This window comes from Dendrobates tinctorius, unplaced genomic scaffold (assembly GCF_039654945.1).
Source record: "Dendrobates tinctorius isolate UK_male_01 unplaced genomic scaffold, ASM3965494v1 ptg000111l, whole genome shotgun sequence".
NCBI classification, from domain to species: domain Eukaryota; kingdom Metazoa; phylum Chordata; class Amphibia; order Anura; family Dendrobatidae; genus Dendrobates; species Dendrobates tinctorius.
Window position 1 is genome coordinate 17,560,073 of NW_027361779.1, and position 20,070 is coordinate 17,580,142.

Below are 20,070 nucleotides of genomic sequence, written 5' to 3' on the forward strand. Positions count from 1 at the left end.
CACAGGCCAATAATATTACAGTATACTGCAGTGTATTGTATAGTGGATTAAAAGATAGTAGGTTCAAGTCCCCTAAGTGGATTTATAATAAAGGTAAAAATAAATTTAAAAAATGTTAAAAAAATATTTTAAAAAAGTTTAAAACACTATCTTTTCTCCAAATGTAAATAGGAAAATGTAAACAATAACATTAAATTAGTGTTTTATTGCTGAGAGTGTAGTCTAAAAAAAATAAGAAAATATTTATCCCATATAGTGAACACTAAAATGAGAAAAATGAGAAAAACAAAAATGTTAAATGTCAGAATAGGCTTTTTTTGTCACACTCTTCCCCTAAAAATGCCATAAGAAATTTATCCTAGTTGATGGCTAAAAAGTCTTATTTTCAATAAAAATGATGGAGAAGGAAATGGAGAAGCCCATTCATTTTTGTTTGAGAAAAATTGTTGCCTTTTGTGCCCATCCTATTCAGGGGATAGATCCTACACACGCTCCTACTAGAGGAAAAATAGCCCAGTTGATGCTCAAAAAAAGTATTTTCTTTAAAAATGATGGTGAACTAGCAACAGTAAGGAAAAATGTAGTCATGAAGACCCATAAACTTTCGTTTGAGAAACATTTTTGCTTTTTGTGCCTAGTACTATGCAAGTGTACATTCCTGCACACTGTCCTACTATGGGATTTTACCTCAGTTGAGGACAAAAAAAAGCTCTGATTTTCACTACACATGAGGGTGATGCAATTAAAGCTTTCATAAAAAAATAATGGCACTTAACATAAGCTGGATCCTTAAACTTGTTTATTATTATTTTGCTTTTCCTCACCATATCCAGTAAATGTTATAGAATCATAGAATCATAGAATCGTAGAGTTGGAAGGGACCTCCTGGGCCATCTGGTCCAACCCCCTGCTCAAAGCAGGATTCGCTAAATCATCCCAGTTAGATGTCTGTCCAGCCTCTGTTTGAAGACTTCCATTGAAGGAGAACTCACCACTTCTCGTGGCAACCTGTTCCACTCATTGATCACTCTAACTGTCAAAAAGTTTTTTCTAATATCTAATCTGTGTTTCCTCCCATTCAGCTTCATCCCATTGCTTCTAGTCTTTCCTTGTGCAAATGAGAATAAAGTTGATCCTTCTACAATGTGACAGCCCTTTAGATATTTGTAGACAGCTATTAAGTCTCCTCTCAGTCTTCTCTTTTGCAAACTAAACATTCCCAAATCCTGCAACCTTTCCTCATAAGACAGGGTTTGCAGACCGGTCACCATTCTGGTCGCTCTTTTCTGAACTTGCTCCAGTTTGTTGATGTCTTTTTTAAAATGTGGTGCCCAAAATTGGACACAATATTCCAGATGAGGTCTGACCAAAGAGGAGTAGAGGGAAATAATTACTTCACGTGATCTAGACTGTATGCTTCTGTTAATACATCCTAGAATTGCATTTGCCTTTTTTGCTGCTGCATCACACTGTTGACTCATATTCAGTCTGTGATCTATTAGTATACCCAAGTCTTTTTCACATGTGCTGTCACTTAGCCCTATTCCTCCCATTCTATATATGCTTTTTTCATTTTTATTGCCCAGATGTAGTACTTTGCATTTCTCCCTGTTAAAAACCATTCTGTTAGTTGCTGCCCACTTCTCCAGTTTATTTAAATCTTTTTGAATCCTCTCTCTCTCTTCTCTAGTATTAGCTATCCCTCCTAGCTTTGTGTCATCAGCAAATTTAATCAGTTTACCCTCAATTCCTTCATCTAAATCGTTGATAAAGATGTTGAACAATACAGGGCCCAGGACAGAGCCCTGTGGTACCCCACTTGAGACATTCTTCCAACTGGATGTGCAGCCATTTACGACCACTCTTTGGGTCCGATCACTAAGCCAGTTATGAATCCACCTAACAGTTGCCTTGTCCATTCCATACTTAGTCATTTTTTCAATAAGGATTGTATGAGAGACTTTGTCAAATGCTTTGCTGAAGTCAAGATATACTATATCTACAGCATTTCCTTGATCCACCCAATCAGTAATACCATCATAGAAGGAAATTAAATTAGTCTGACATGACTTATTAGTTACAAACCCATGCTGACTCTGTTTAATCACTTCATTCTTATCCAGGTATTGACATACATGTTGTTTAATAATTTGTTCAAAGATCTTTCCTGGTATAGAAGTCAGACTCACCGGCCTATAGTTGCCTGGGTCCACCTTCTTCCCCTTTTTGAAGATAGGAACAACATTTGCTCTTCTCCAGTCTTCTGGCACTTCTCCTGTTCTCCAAGAATTTTCAAAGATTATGGAGAGGGGTTCAAAAATTTCTTCTGCTATCTCCTTCAGTACTCTGGGGTGTAATTCATCTGGACCTGGAGACTTGAATACATTTAGGTTAGCTAAGTGTTTCCTCACTATCTTTCTGTTTATAGATATCCTGGATTCTTCTATTCCCTTAATAGGACAGTGAATAACAGTTGATGTTACATTTCCTTTCTGAGAGAAAACAGATGCAAAATAGGAATTTAAAAGTTCAGCCTTCTCAACATCCTGTCTTACCATTTCATTATTTTCATCCTGTAAAAATCCTATAGCATCTTTGACTTTTCTTTTACTTTTGACATATCCCCAAAATCCTTTATTATTGCTTTTGACATCTCTTGCAAGCCTCAATTCATTTTCAGCTTTAGCTAATCTGATTTGTGCCTTGCAGGTTCTGCAGACAGCATTATATTCTTCTTTAGATATGCCTCCTTCTTTCCATTTTATAAACATTTTTTGCTTCCTTTTTAGCATGTGCTTAAGTTCTGTGTTCATCCATCCTGGTTTCCTTAAATGCTTCCTATTCTTCCCTCTTTTCGGAATTGTTAACAACTGTGCTTTGAGAATTTCATTTTTCAAGATTTCCCATCCTTCCTGGACATTTTTGTCTTTAAGGATATCCAGCCATTGGATCCCTCCAATTCTCTTTCTGAATCCCTTAAAATCTGCCTTTCTGAAATCTAACCTTGACGTCTGAGTCTTCACAGGTCTTCCGCCTCTAGTTATCCAAAATTCTAAAATAGCATGGTCGCTACCTCCTAGGGTCCCAGCCACTTTTACCTCCTCAACCATTTCCTCCCTGTTTATAAGGATTAGATCCAAGGTAGCAGTTCCCCTTGTTTTCTCCTTTACCTTTTGGAAGATAAAGTTGTCAGCAAGAGAGGATAAGAATTTCCTTGACCTGTTAGTTTTGCCTGAGAGAGATTCCCAACAAATGTCTGGATAGTTGAAATCTCCCATGACAACTATGTCATATTTTTTGGAGAACTTGGCCATTTGATGCATAAAGAGTTCATCCATATCTTCAGCTTGCACAGGCGGCCTGTAGTAAATGCCTACAATGGTGTCCTTTCCATTGTTCTGTCCTTGTATTCTTACCCAAACAGTTTCCACAGAACTCCCAGTCTCTGAAGCTTCAATCTCTGTGCAGATATACGCATTTCTAACATACAATGCGACACCCCCTCCTCGTTTATCAAGTCTGTTTCTTGCAAATAAGTTGTATCCTTCTAGTTTTGTATTCCAATCATGTGTATTGTCCCACCAAGTTTCAGTGATTCCAATGACATCATATTTCTTTTCCTGTGTTAGTAGTTCCAATTCTCCTTGTTTGTTGCCCATGCTTTGTGCATTAGTATAGAAACATTTTAGTTTGTGATTGGTTTCTCTTTCTCCAATATTTTTTTTAATTAGATTCTTTCGTCTTTGTTCTTCCTTTCCACTTCTAATAGCAGAGTTCTCAGTAGCATTTGTCAGGTGTATGGCTTTTTCTGGTCTTTTGCTTCCCTTCCCATGTTGTTCTAGTTTAAAGCTCTCTTATATTTAAACATTTTCCCATTGGTGCTGGAGCCCAGTTCTAATTGGATTTTTTCCCAGTACTTGAGGATGCCGGCTTGTCACAAGAAAAAATAATCAAGAGAAGAAGACTTGCTCACAATGCTGGTCAACTTGATTTTCCTATGAGAGCAAGCGATGCCGTTTTATGTGTTGACAGAGAATTGTACTTTCTAGTCAATTTGTGCCAGGACATGCATGGCTTAGTTTCCTACTGCAGTAGGAAAACACAGTGCAAAAGAGTGTTCCTCTAGCAATGTGGAAAAGAATTTCCTCACCTGAGATACACGCACATAGAATTCGCCACTGCCAAAATTACCACCAGAGCTTTCAGGATCTGTTGACTCCCCTCCACCAACAGCTAAAGTGGCATAAACAACTCCAAAGCTGGCCGAATCAGTTTCAGATCTGCCCCTGGAAGATCTTTTCAATGGACATTATCTCAGTTCTTTATGGCCAACACTGCCATAAAGCATAACTCTCCTCCTCTGAAGACTTCACCTCCTTGGCACCCTAATCTAATTCCCATGTCTTTTCCACCACACAATGATCATCATCTTTCCTCAGCTGAGAGTTGCATCAGTGATGGATATGTGATGACCCGAGGAGGCATATTCAGAGTATGACACACAGTAGATATAAATAACAATGTTGGTGATGATAGCAGTGATCTAGAACTACTTGAGGTTGTGGCCTGCTTACCAGAAATATGAGGGTGAGAAGAAAGAGTAGGAGGACAATATAAGACTTGCTGAGATTACTAGCCAGCTAGTTTTTCCCCAAATGCGCAGGTGATGTCACTTCATGTGCTGATGGAAAGTTGTATTTCGCAGTCTATTTGAGCTTGAACGTCCACAATTTATTTTGGTCCTGCAGAACCTATAGATTGCCAAAGATTAGCTTTTCACCAATGTTAAAAAGATCTCCCACACCGCAGATGTCACATAGGAGAAAAAACGTGACTAGCACCAGTACTTTCAAATGCTGTTGAGCCTCCTCAACTAACAGCACATGCGGTATCACCTTCTCTAGAGCCAAATGCAGAAGAAGCATATTTTGCCTCATAGGATTATTTAGCAGCATTTTGCTTCTGTTTATTGGCAAGGCCAGCAACATTCTCCTCTAAACTCTTCAACATTTGATTTGGTTCCTACGAGTTGTCTAACACAATTGTCATCATCATCATTCCTGACTAAACTGACGGTTCCCACAGTATGGGAAATGTCCAGAGCTTCCACTGCCTGAATCCGACCTCTGTATTTGCATCAAGTAAGAGTTTCACTACCACTTTAAGTTCAAGAGTCAGTGCCCCTACCACCATAGCTGACAGAGCAACAAACATAGCTAGGAGATTGAATCATGTCCTACATATCCAGACCCAGATGTTATTGTTTTGAAATATCTTCCTTAGCCCCCAAATTGCTGGATCTTAGGAGACTAGGTGCCAGAATAGATAGAAAACATTCACCTGATGAAGACGGATCCTCCGTCAAAACTTGTGGTTTAAACCCATCTCTTGTCTGAGTCTCTTTCCTGCGCTCCTAAGGCTAGTTTCACACTTGCACCGTTTTGCACAGCGTTTCGAGCGCACATGAAACGTATGCAAAAAATGCTTGTAAACACTGCGATTTTTTGTCGCACCATCATGCGCATTACGACAAAAAACACAGCGTTTGTATGCGTTTTCAAGCTTTTTTCAATGCGTTTGCGTTTTTTATGTGCATGGGTATTCTAGGTGTCACATTTCACAGGAGGGAAATCCTTGAAAAATTCTTGCAACAGACTCCACCAATGGAACAGCAGTGGGCGTGTGTTATGGGAATTCTTTATATAGACCCTGTTTACAGCTGAATTCTTCACATTGACTTGCATTTTCCTTTGTGAAACATGGATCTGCGCTGGAAGAGTTTTCACTTCCACTTGGATCTGGACATCAGGATGGCTCAGGCTTATGCAGTTGCTTGCCATCAACAAAGAGAGAGAGAGACAGCGAAAATGGCAGCGGCGGCATTTGTGGATACATCCTATTAGTGAACTCCGGGGGAGCCGTGGAGTGTACCACACCCTCTACAGCGAGCTCCAGGCAAACCCGGAGAAATTTACTGATTATACCCTGATGTCCCAACAAAGCTTCAGGGATTTGCTTGGTCATGTCCAAGAAGCCATCCGGAGACAGGACACACAGCTCCGTTGTGCGATTCCTCCTGAGGAACGACTCCTGGTCACATTACGGTACGTAGTATTGCAAAATCAATGCCTGCATAATTTTCTTTGTTGTGACATGTGCTATTCCAAATCTGGCAGAATTATTGTACTGCCATGTAGTAAACAAAATGCTGCAGTATTATTTTTATGCCATGTAGTAAACAAAAGGCTGCAGATTTATTTTTATGCCATGTATTTTTTTTATTATTTTTTTTTTGGTGTTTTAAAAATCCATATACATAAATATTAATTTTTGTTTTTTCTTGGTTTCCCAGATTCCTGGCTACTGGAGAGAGCCTCTCGTCACTCCACATCCAGTACCGGATTGGAATATCCACCTTGTCTGGAATTGTTGCGGACACCTGCCGGACTTTGTGGAACATTGTTTGTCCTGAATTTATGCCCCTGCCCACCGCCGAAAAGTGGATGGAAATAGCAGAAAAATTCTGGACAGTCTGCAATTTCCCCAACTGTTTGGGAGCGGTTGATGGGAAACACATCCGGATTATCAAACCAAAATGAACTGGATCTGAGTACTATAACTACAAAAAGTACTTTTCTACAGCACTCATGGCCATTTCGGATGCAGACTGTATGTTTGTTGCAGTGGACATTGGGGCATTTGGCCGTGGGAATGACTCCCAGGCTTTTAAGAACTCGGACATGGGCCGGAAGTTGTATGCCAACCAGTTCAATTTCCCCATGCCACGGCCTCTTCTCAACACCTAAGGTCCGCCACAGCCATTTGTAATGGTTGGGGATGAGGCATTCCAGATGTGCCAAAACCTGCTCAAACCCTACTCCAGCCGGCACTTGGACCACACCAAAAAAATTTTTACTTACAGGCTGACCAGGGCCAGAAGAACTGTAGAGTGTGCCTTTGGTATACTTGTCTCCAGATGGCACAGCCATTAATCTGAAACTGAAAACAGTGGATGAGGTGGTGAAGGCCTGTGTGGTTCTACATAATTTTGTGATGGCTAGAGAGCACCCAAACTTTGAACTCGATGATGCGTCTCCTAACCCATTTGAAACCAAGAGGTACAAACTGGAGTACAAAGTCCATAATTACAAAAAAGTTATACATTTATTGTATTAAAATGACAAGAACATCAATACTTATAAATACATATAGTACAATACAGGGATCAGGCAATACTGGCTAAGGTCACCAATAATAAAATTAGAGCATAATACTTTGCAAAAAGTGCAAGCAGCAAAAACGGGGTATATAGGCAATCACCTCAGAAAATATGTGTCTAAAACGTGTACATACAATAGTCTGGAGTGTAATAAAGTGCTCAAGCAAAGTGCTTACCCATAATATGCTGCTCAGGACCACAGCCCGCCGCAACCGTTGTTTTAGACACATATTTTGTACTCCAGTTTGTCCCTCTTGGTTTCACATGTATATTTGGGAGTGTCCTTTAGGGAGCCTTATTTATTTCCCATCATGATTGTTGCTTTGGGTGGCTTCCCTGTACATTGTTGTATGTTTCTTTTGTTCTGTTTTCATCTTCTAACCCATTGCCTGAATTAACTCAGCACCCTCTCAGATCATCCGTTGAAGTTGGCTAAATGAGGGACCAATTTGCGGCCTATTTCAACTCAGATGTAGGACGGGTGGAATGGCAAGATCAAATGGTGTAAAAATGTTTTCTTGTGTGTATGTTAATAAAAAAACCTGTTTTGATACCTGTACCGAGTGCACTCTGTCTTTTTACACTCCCATACAATAATCAACTGGCCAGGTGTACCAGTGAATTCATGATACTGTGTTTTGTGCGTCATGAATTTACTAGTACTCCTGACCAGGTGACTATACATACACACACAAGTTGTATGACCTTTATCATCTCTACAGTGTTCAATTAGCAGCAATGGTGGAGATAATACAACTAATATTTGTGTCACATGGCCTGATGTTACAAATAGTGATTTGGGGATGCACTAGCATCTGTCACTCTTTATGACACATGACCCTGTGACTATAAATATTATTTGTAGTATCATCACTGTGGCTTGAGTTTGAACGCAGACATAATAAAGTTTATACAACTTCTACAATACCCAGGCTTGGTGTCATGTTGAAGTGAGGATGCCCAAACTAATGCATCCTGACTTCAGAAAGTTATCACACATGGGCAGGAGAATACACATGAGTTAAACTGCAGCATCGCTACAGTCTGCTTGAAATATATGCAGACTGAAGCGACGCTGCAGGTTAAAACTCATTTGTATTCACCTGCCCAGGTGTGATAGTTATGATACAAGGCCAGGGTATTGTACATATGATGTGTATTTTCTCCATCTTGTCATCAGTTTATTCAACACACACTGAATAGAGGATGTGGTTAATTACAAGGTATATCTTGAATCCCCTTGCCTTGTCTTACAAATAGTTAAATGACGATGGTAAAAAACACCATAGTCAATTAACTTTTTATGATACCTGGCAAGGTAACAATAGATATGCCTTGCACTCAACACCATCCTCTATTCCAGAGTTCCCCAACTCCAGTCCTCAAGGCCCACCAACAGATCTTTTTTCAGGATTTCCTTTGTATTGCACAGGTGAAGCAATTATCACCTGAGCAATACAAAGGAAATCCTGAAAACATGATCTGTTGGTGGGCCGTGAGGACTGGAGTTGGGAAACCCTGCTCTATTCAGTCTGTGCAATATTAGCAGACTGAAGAGACTGGTGGTGAAAATACAAGTCATAGATTTGTGTTTTTGACTACACATATCTCCAAGACTGACACAAGACTCCAAGAAGGAGAAGTGGTGTCGGTGCTCCCAGGAGGAGAAGTGGTGTCGGTGCTCCTAGGAGAAGTGGTGTCTGTGCTTCTAGGAGGAGAAGTGGTGGTGGGGCTCCTAGGAGAAGTGGTGGCAGGGCTCCTAGGAGGAGAAGTGGTGGTGGGGCTCCTAGGAGGAGATGTGGTGGTGGGGCTCCTAGGAGGAGAAGTAGTGGCTGTGCTCCTATGATGAAGAGTGGTGGCGGTGCTCCTAGGAGAAGTGGTGGTGGTGCCCCTATGATGAGGAGTGGTGGCGGTAATCCTTGAATGATGAGGAGTGGTGGCGGTGCTCCTTAAATGATGAGGAGTGGTGGCAGTGCTCCTTGAATGATGATGAGTGGTGGCGGTGCTCATAGATGGAGAAGTGGGGGCGGTGCTCCAAACAGGAGAATAGGTAACGGTGGCCCAAGCAGGTTCTGCAATGGCGGTGCTCCAAGATGGTGGTCCGGTGGCGGTGGTGGTGTTCCAGACAGGAGTAGCGCTTGCCATGGTGGTGGCGGTGGTGGAGTGTCCAGCAGCACTCGTCATTGGTGTGGTGTAGTGGTGTCCGGCTTGGCTAGGAATGCAGGTGGCCGTGCAGTGGTTTGCAGCAGGAGTCGGTAGTGAGGTGTAGCGAGACAGTGGTGGCATTGTTGGAATTGACACCACTGACTGCTGCACATACCGATTCTGCTGCAAAGCCTGCAAGTAAGCAGTGTTGCAGGCCTGCAACACACTCAGCTGTTGCTCAGGACTAAGGTGTTCCACCATTCCCCGTTCAATTTTACTGAAAAAATGGTGGGCTGGTCTGTTGAGATCGGCCTCCAGCTGGTCAAGGCGCTGATCGACAGAGTGGAAGCGATGTTCCATGTGGGTAAATCTGCGTTGCATGAGTGAAAAACCGCTTTCCACTCTGTCTGACAGCGACTAGAGGCTGGCATGAAAGGCCTCACTCAAGTGCATGAACTCGGGTAAGACAGTCCTGTCTGAGGCCCTCTGCCGCTGGCGGGTAGTGCCCGCATAACCAGTGGTAGAGACCTGGGACCGGGGAACACCTGATTGACCAGCTTCCTGGTCACCAGCTGTCTGTGTTGCTGACCTGCAAGTTGCTTCCTGGATGTCGGATGGCTGGGACGGGTCCGAGGTCGATTGATGAAGGACTGATCCAGGGACAGGTTGGAGGGTGCTGCTCCAGAACAAAGAAAAAACGTTATACAATGCACTGATGGCAACATCTGTATCATCACACACACCTGAGTGAACTTGGTAAACATTCAATGCGGCATCACAAAAGAATTCAATAGACAATGCAGTCACTGTTGATCCTGAGGACACTGTTGTGTTTACTGCTAGAATATATCTAGCAGGAAACACAACAGTATCATCAGGAGCAAGAGTCAAAGCAGGAACAATACAGAAGTACAATACACAATGCAGTCATTGTTGATTCTGAGGACACTGTTGTGTTTACTACTAGAATATATCTAGCAGGAAACAACAGTATCATCAGGAGCAAGAGTCAAAGCAGGATCAATACAGCAGTACAATACACAATGCTGTCACTGTTGATCCTAGTGACACTGTTGTGTTTACTGCTAGAATATATCTAGCAGGAGACACAACAGTATCATCAGGAGCAAGAGTCAAAGCAGGAACAATACAGAAGTACAATACACAATGCAGTCACTGTTGATCCTGAGGACACTGTTGTGTTTACTGCTAGAACATATCAAGCAGGAAACACAACAGTATCATCAGAAGCAAGAGTCAAAGCAGGAACAATACAGCAGTACAATACACAATTCAGTCATTGTTGATCCTGAGGACACTGTTGTGTTTACTGCTAGAACATATCTAGCAGGAAACACAACAGTATCATCAGAAGCAAGAGTCAAAGCAGGAACATTACAGCAGTACAATACACAATGCAGTCACTGTTGATTCTGATGACACTGTTGTGTTTACTGCTAGAATATATCTATATCTATATCTATTCAGCCTCCAGAGCCTGGAAGGGTATAACTAGACAAACACATGACTCTTTGCTAGAGCCCCTAACAGTGTGGTTAGTCTTGGCTCCAGATTGATGCCAGGTCCTATTCAAGGACAGATTTCGGACACACGGCAGATGACCCGCAAAGGGGCAGAAAGTTGGAATGGCCAGGAATGGGAAGGATTGGCTAGTACAGGCATGCAAGGCAGGTAGACTGGAAGACAACGCAGGTACAGACAGGTACAACTGGTTTACAGAGTGGCACGACAGGTGTTGGCAAGTACTGTTGGTATGCAGCCAGGCACTGGTAGGTATGGCTGATATACAGGTAGGTGTAAGCAGGTACGGCTGGTGTGCACACTGGCACTACAGGTGCTTGCAAGTATGCCTGGTAAGCTAACTGGCACAGCAGGTCCTGAGAGGTACGGCAGGTATACAGGCAAGCACGGCAGCTGCTGGCAGATATAGCTGGTAAGCAGACAGGCACAGAAGATTATGGCATCATATTATTATCACTACTCCTATCTTCATTATGGGCATGCATTACATCTACACTGTGTTCCAAATTATTATGCAAATTATATTTTTCTCTGATTTTCCTAAATAGTCGGTACAAATGACAGTCAGTCTAATAAAAGTCATCACCCGTTAGAGTATGCATCGAATTTTATTGAAGAAACCTCCCAATGATAACAGTATAATCTCCAAAATGAATAAAAGCTCAAATTGCACTGTTCCAAATTATTATGCACAGTAGAATTTCTAAACATTTGATATGTTTTAAAGAACTGAAAATGCTCATTTGTAGAATTTGCAGCATTAGGAGGTCACATTCACCGAACAAAAAAGCTATTTAACTCCAAAACATCCTAACAGGCCAAGTTACATGTTAACATAGGAACCCTTCTTTGATATCACCTTCACAATTCTTATATCCATTGAACTTGTGAATTTTTTGGAGCGTTTCTGCTTGTATTTCTTTGCATGAAGTCAGAATAGCCTCCCAGAGCTGCTGTTTTGATGTGAACTGCCTCCCACCCTCATAGATCTTTCGCTTGTTGATACTCCAAAGGTTCTCTATAGGGTTGAGGTCAGGGAAAGATGGTGGCCACACTATGAGTTTATCTCCTTTTATGCCCATAGCAGTCAATGACTCAGAGGTATTCTTTGCAGCATGACATGGTGCAGTGTCATGCATGAAGAGGATTTTGCTCCTGAAGGCACATTTCTGCTTTTTATACCATGGAAGACACCTGTCAGTCAGAAACCCTATATACTTTGCAGAGGTCATTTTCACACCTTCAGGAACCTTAAAGAGCCCTACTAGCTGTTTCCCCATGATTCCGGCCCAAAACATGACTCCTCCACCTCCTTGCTGACGTCACAGCCTTGTTGGGACATAGTGGCCATCCACCAACCATCCACTACTCCATCCATCTGGACCATCCAGGGTTGCTCGACACTCATCAGTAAACAAGACTGTTTGAAAATTAGTCTTCATGTATGTCTGGGCCCACTGCAACCATTTCTGCTTGTGAACACTGTTTAGGAGTGGCCGAATAGTAGGTTTATGCACCACAGCATGCCTTTGAAGGATCCTACACCATGAGGTTCGAGGGACTCCACAGGCACCAGCAGCTTTAAATATCTGTTTGCTGGTTTGTAATGGCTTTTTAGCAGCTGCTCTCTTAATCCGATGAACTTGCCTGGCAGAAACCTTCCTCATTCTGCCTTTATCAGCACAAACATGTTTGTGCTCAGAATCAACCACAAATCTCTTAACAGTACGATGATCACGTTTAAGTTTTTGGGAAATATCTAATGTTTTCATCTCATGACCAAGGCATTGCACTATTTGATGCTTTTCAGCAGCAGAGAGATCCGTTTTCTTTCCTAAATTCCTTGAAACCTGTGCCCTGCTTAATAATGTGGAACATCATTCTTAAGTAGTTTTCCTTTAATTGGGCTCACCTGGTAAACTAATTATCACAGGCGTTTGAGATTGATTTCAGTGATCCAAAGAGCCCTGATACACAATAGCATCTATGAGTTTATTTGAAAAACAAAAAATTACATCTTTATGACACTTAAATCCAATTTGCATAATAATTTGGAACGCAGTGTATATGGGGTGTGCATCTGGGTCCAATCTAAATGTACCGCACAGCAGGGAGACATGTGTGGCTACTGATAGGAGCCAAAAGGATTGACCTATTATGTGTACGGGTGTGTGCACATGTTGCGGATTTGGCTGCGGATTTTTCCACGCGGACTTGGCTGAATCTGCAGGTAAAATGACCTGCGTTTTACATGCGGATTTAGTGCAGATTATGTGCGAATTTCACCTGCGTTTTTACACTAACGGATTTCTATAATGGAAGAAGTGTAAAAACGCTGCGGATTCCACACAAAGAATTGACATGCTGCGGAAAATAAACCGCAGCAAATCTGTGCGGAATTTTCTGCAGCATGTGCACAGCGGATTTGGTTTTACATAGGTTTACATGGTACTGTACGACGCATGGAAAACTGATGCGGATCCGCAGCCAAATCCGCAACGTGTGCACATACCCTAACAATGCTGACATTCCCAGTATTCCACCTACCAATGAAACTCCTCCCATTGACATGTGAGACACCCATGGGCACAGTGCACCTCACATGGATATGCGTACTTAGTTACTATTCCCTCATTTCCAGGTACTAGGGCGCATGCACTGACGTCCATTATGATCCTCGATGCCTCTGTCCCTAAGTGACTCATAGGCTTTCCTAGTTACCAGCTTTTCCCGGCGGGTATATAATACAGTATGTGAGTGCATGTGCCAGCGTCCACAATGGTGCTTAGACATTAATTCCTGCAAGTAAATCTTTTTTATCATTAATGTATCACTCTCTCCTCCCGAACATCATGTCAACCACCGGTAAACAATTTTTCTAATTAGTTATGTATATACAGTATTGCTCATAGACGCCTTCTTTCTCAAACACTTTCCCTGTTGAAGCTGAGTTCCACAGCAATAACAATGGGGTGTGTTGGCTACTCTGAATTATGGTCTCCTATGACCGTGGAGATATTATACTGGGGGCTGCTAGCTGTGAAGATATTATACTGGGGGCTTCTAGCTGTGAAGATATTACACTGGGGGCTGCTGGCTGTGTGTATATTATACTATGTGCAGCTGGCTGTGGGGATATTATACTGGGGTTGCTGGCTCTGAGGTACATATTCTACTGGTGGATGTTGGCTGTGGTGTATACAGTATATTATATTGGCAGATGCTGGGTGTGGGATGCATATTATATTGGTGGATGCTGGTTGTGGGGTACATTATACCTGAGCTGTGGGGGCATCATACTGTATATTGGGGGTCTGTTGAGGATATCACACTCAATGAGTCACTGTCATGACCATATTACCATATAGGGGATAGTGTGAGGAGGGTGTACAGTTTTAAGAGGACTACGTGGTATGCAGTATTAGGGCATAGTATGAATAGGGGGCACAGAATGGATATGAAGAGGAGGCAGTGTGAAATGGGGATCACAGTATGGAGAGAGGTTACCATGGTACCATGGTGGGGGACAGTGTAGAGATATAGAAAGTGTAAGGTAAAACAGTGGAGAGAGGACAGCCATACAGCCATGGTATAGGCCGCCTTTCATAGGAGCAGACTATCTGGCAGTTTTAGCTGATAATGGCAGACATTGGGGTGATTGTAGAACATTAAGGTGGACAGTGCGGTGAGTTTAGCTCGTAAGGGCAGACAGTGTATGTCTCATATATCATAGAAGATTTATTTAGGGCATAGTATGGAAAGATATTTTTGTACAAAAGATATTTTAATAACGCACCTATTTTTAAGGGCATCATGTGGAGATGTGCTACAGAAGACCGGAGCAGAGGGAAAGATGCAGAGACGAGATGTGGATGTGAAAAGTTATCATAGAGTCTGGACAAGATGGAGACGAAAAGGAAAAACAACTCCATTCAGAGAAGAAGTCACCTGTAAGGTAACTGGATGTAAATGTTAATTTGTGATACTGCATGCGTCTCATCAATACTGTGGTTCCCGTGTTTACCACGGTCCGATACTGATTGATAACAACAACTCCAAGCATCTCAATTGTTAACCCTTTCGCGCCTGAGCCTGTTTTTGCCTTCGTGACCAGGCCAATTTTTTCAATTCTGACCAGTGTCACTTTATGAGGCCATAACTCTAGAACGCTTCAACGGATCCTGCTGATTCTGACATTGTTTTCTCGTGACATATTGTACTTCAGGATAGTGGTAAAATTTCTTAGATATGAACTGCGCTTATATGTTAAAAAAATCGAAATTTGGCAAAAATTTTGAAAATTTTGCAATTTTCAAACTTTTAATTTTTATGCCCTTAAATCGGAGTGTGATATCGCACAAAATAGTTAATAAATAACATTTCCCACATGTCTACTTTACATCTGCACAATTTTGGAAACATAATTTTTTTTTTTAGGAAGTTATAAGGGTTAAAAGTTGACCAGCGATTTCTCATTTTTACAACAAAATTTACAACACCATTTTTTTTAGGGACCACCTCACATTTGAAGTGAGTTTGGGGGGTCAATATTACAGAAAATACCCAAAAGTGACACCATTCTAAAAACTGCACCTCTCAATGTACTCAAAACCACATTCAAGAAGTTTATTAACCCTTCAGGTGCTTCACATGAATGAATGGAATGTGGAAGGAAAAAATAAACATTTAACTTTTTTTCACAAACATTTTACTTCAGAACCATTTTTTTTATTTTCACAAGTGTAAAAACAGAAAATGAACCACAAAATTTTTTGTGCAATTTCTCCCAAATATGCCGATACCCCGTATGTGGGGCTAAACCACTGTTTGAGCACACGGCAGAGCTCAGAAAGGAAGGAGTGCCGTTTGACTTTTTCAATGCAGAATTGGCTGGAATTGAGAGAGGACGCCATGTCGCATTTGGAGAGCCCCTAATGTGCCTAATCAGTGGAAACCCCTACAAGTGACCCCATTTTGGAAACTAGACCCCTTAAAGAACTTATCTAGATGTGTCGTGAGCACTTTGAACCCCCAAGTGCTTCACAGAAGTTTATAACGTAGAGCCATGAAAATAAAAAATCATTTTTGTTCCACAAACATGATCTTTTAGCCCCCAATTTTTTATTTTCACAAGGGTAACAGGAGAAATTGGACCCCAAAAGTTGTTGTCCAATTTGTCCTGAGTACACTGGTACCCCATATGTGGAAGAAAACTACTGTTTGGGCACACGGTGGGGATCGGAAGGGAAGTAGTGACGTTTTGGAATGCAGACATTGATGGAATGGTCTGCGGGTGTCATGTCGCGTTTGCAGAGCCCCTGATGTGCCTAAACAGTGGAAATCCTCCACAAGTGACCCCTTTTTGGAAACTAGACCCCCCCAAGGAACTTATCTAGATGTGTGGTGAGCACTTTGAACCCCCAAGTGTTTCACTAAAGTGTATAATGTAGAGCCGTGAAAATAAAAAATTCCACAAAAATGATCTTTTAGCTCCCAATTTTTATTTTCACAAGGGTAACAGGAGAAATTGGACCCTAAGAGTTGTTGTCCAATTTGTCCTGAGTATGCTGGTACCCCACATGTGGGGGGGGACCACTGTTTGGGCACACGGTGGGGCTCGGAAGGGAAGTAGTGACGTTCTGGAATGCAGACTTTGATGGAATGGTCTGCAGGCGTCATGTTGCATTTACAGAGCCCCTGATGTACCTAAACAGTGGAAACCCCCAATTCGAATTCCAACCCTAACCCCAACACACCCCTAACCCTAACCCTAGCCCTAACCCTAGCCCTAACCCTAACCCTAGCCCTAACCCTAGCCCTAACCCTAACCTGCCTACCTGCTTTTTTTTTTCTTTACTTTTTTTTTATTTTTGTGTTTTTTATTTTTTGTATTTTTGACTCATAGTAACGCCACTTCTCCTCTGATCTCACACTGGCAGATGATCAGAGGAGAAGCAGCATTACTATATGACAAGATCGCTGCCCGGCACATAGTAACGCCACTTCTACTCTGATCTCACACTGACAGATGAGCAGAGGTGAAGCAGCGTTACTGTGTGACAAGATCGCTGCCTGGCACAGCTGTGCCAGGCAGCGATCAGCTGTGCCAGGCAGCGATCTAGTCACACAGTAACGCTGCTTCACCTCTGCTCATCTGTCAGCATGAGCTCAGAGGAGAAGTCGCGTTATAATGAGGGAGATCGCCGGGAAACAAGCAGCTTTCCCAGCGAGCTCTCTCATTGGCTGCTGTGACGCGACGTCATCAGGACCTGAACCAATCAGGTCTCGATGACGTCGGGGGTCCCAGCATGCATTGTGCACCGGGATCCCCGCGTTATAAGGTATGAGGGGGTCCCGGGGGGCACAAAACCGCCGACAGTAGATAAACGTCGGCGCTGCACAAAGCCCAGCAAGCGCCAACGTTTATCTACTGTGGGCGGTCGGGAAGAGGTTAAGGACATACTGGGAGCTGTAAAGCTCATGCGACACAAATGCACATGGGGTTGACTTGACATTACAATTGATTGCTGTAGAAAGCTTGCTTATGTAGTCATGTACTTATAGTGATTCTGGTGATGCATTCATATACTTATGGTGTTTCTGGTGACGCATTCATGTACTGATCATATTACTGGTGTATATATTTATTGATGATGGTTCTGGTGCCATATTCATGTACTTTATGGTGGTTCTGGTGATTTATTTATGTACTGATGTGGTTCTATTAATTTACTGATGATGGTTCTGGTGCCTCATTTGTGTACTGTTGATTGATTTGGTGTTCTATTATATACTGATGATGATTTTGGTTTCATATTCATGTACTAATGATGTTTATGGTGTTGAATACAGCACCGGAACAAACATCACTACATGAATGCCACCAGAACCACAATCAGTATAAGAATAAAACACCAATCTTTTACTTATGCTGAAATTTTTTTTGGTGAAAAAGGTAACAATTGTAGTGTACGTGGTAATTAGAGCTTGTTTCCTGACCCATGGGAGGATGGGGTGCGTTAGGGGCCCTGTTGCCTTAGTCTCTGACCCATTATTTCGCTTCATGCTGTGTGCTCATCGGTGGAGCGTACCACTGGCTTCATCTGCCTAGGACACCAAATTACCTTGACCCGACCCTGCAGCAGAGATAACAAAGTACAACAGAAGTTTGTCTCACTGTGGAGATGGGTGGGATTATGATAGCAAAGGGTCAATCATTACTTGGCTCACACTGGTAAAGCCCCCCTTCATTTAAAATAAGCTGTAGAGGCAGATTCTCAGGAGATCTGTGTCTGGATCATAGTTCTTAAAAGCTCATTTACATATAAGAAAATTGTGGATTTCTGGAATAAGCCATTGCATCGCAGATATCAAGGTATAATTTTATTCATCTTTTTAGGACCTACATGGCTTAGGAAGGTTGAGCCTACTGACAAATTCCCTTCAACCTCCATGTGAACACCATCTGACTGTGATCTCTAGAATTGCTTTAAAATCTCATTTTCTTTTTTAGCCATTTTGAGTATCGTTGAGATTTGTGTATAACAGAATAAATGCACTTTCATTTTCATATTGTATAATAGCTCTTTGATCCTTTTGTGCATTTGTTTTCTGTATTAGAATAGTGACAGCCCTGACAGGTTTGAAAAAAATGACATGAAATGAAAGCTAAATGCATTTTATTATGTTCTAAGAACAATGCACAATGACATATATAGAAATTTAACCAACCTGACGTATAGCCTGAATTATATACCTGTAGGATATATAAAACATACATTATGCATTCACTATATAATTCACTGTTATATTACCAAGCTTGAAAATCTTAGGGAGAACACTTTAATGGGACCTTTATTTTAGTGCTATACTTACTTGCTAGTTTTCCACACTATGTACAATATAAGTATAATGAAAATCAATGACGTCTGTAATCGACATCTGTAGTAAATCACATTCTAACATCAGAAACAGATGACTATACAACGAGAAACATAAGAGTTCATCATGTAGTGTAAATTTAGCAAACATTTGGAAATTTTGCAAAGTAGAGTACATGTTAATAGACTGAAACCTATGCTTAAAGAGGGTTCTTCTGGCAAACACAGGGGTAGAGATGAGCAGGTAGATCTGCAGAGGATCGAGTTCAAGTCAAATTTCCTGAAATTCGTTGTTTCCCACAAATTGAAACATTCTGCTATACAATTCACGAGAATCGGCTAAAAAAATATATAAATATGCCTCATGCAATTTCACAGGCTTCTGAAGACTCATGATAATGGCGCAGGCAAGGCAGAGCAAGCTTCCACATATTGAGCTGCAGCAATCAATTAACATGGTCTAGCCCAGCAAATCACAGCATGTTTAAAAGATAGAGCGCTGACAAAGGACAACGTTTTCTACTGGACAGACACCTGTCTGCGAGGACTTAGTGAATCATGCATTGAGCATGGGGTTGGACCAGATGACCCAGGAGGTCCCTTCCAATTTTAACATACTATGATTCTATTTCTGTATTGTGTAGGGATAGGAGCTCAGAGCACACTGTATAGGGATAGAAGAAGACCTAATACGATTGTGGTGTACTACTTCAATGCTGATTTACCACATGGAGAGTGATAGTTTCAGCCTGTAAATACTAATCTAAGTATTCAAGTGATATATAGGGTACAGCTGTAGCTGTGTAGTAACTCAGTGTGACTGTGAATTGATTGATCTAGGATATTCTGCATTAACAGCATCAAAAAATGGTCTAACAGGTGGTCATGTGAATGCAAGTAGGCGATTTGCATACTTCCGGCCACATTCCGACTACACTGTATTCAGCCCTGTTCAATACACTTGAATTGAGCGAGCCCATTCCCATCTAGATCACATATGGCCACAAGTTTCCAAATCACATACTTGTGGTTAAGTGCCAGCTGCAACCCGGCGGCTGAACCAAAAAATTCTCACAGCACAACAAAACATTTTCACACAGTGCAAGGAAGAAGGTCAGTATTAAACCCCTCATTGCTAATTGTGGAAGAAAAAACAAATTCTGAATTCAAAGTTTATGTACCACTAAAAGTATGATTCCTGCATTTTTTTATTAACAAGTAATTTTTATTGAATTAAAATTTTAACAGAGGACAGCAAATAACATATCAATTAGTAGCTTAAAG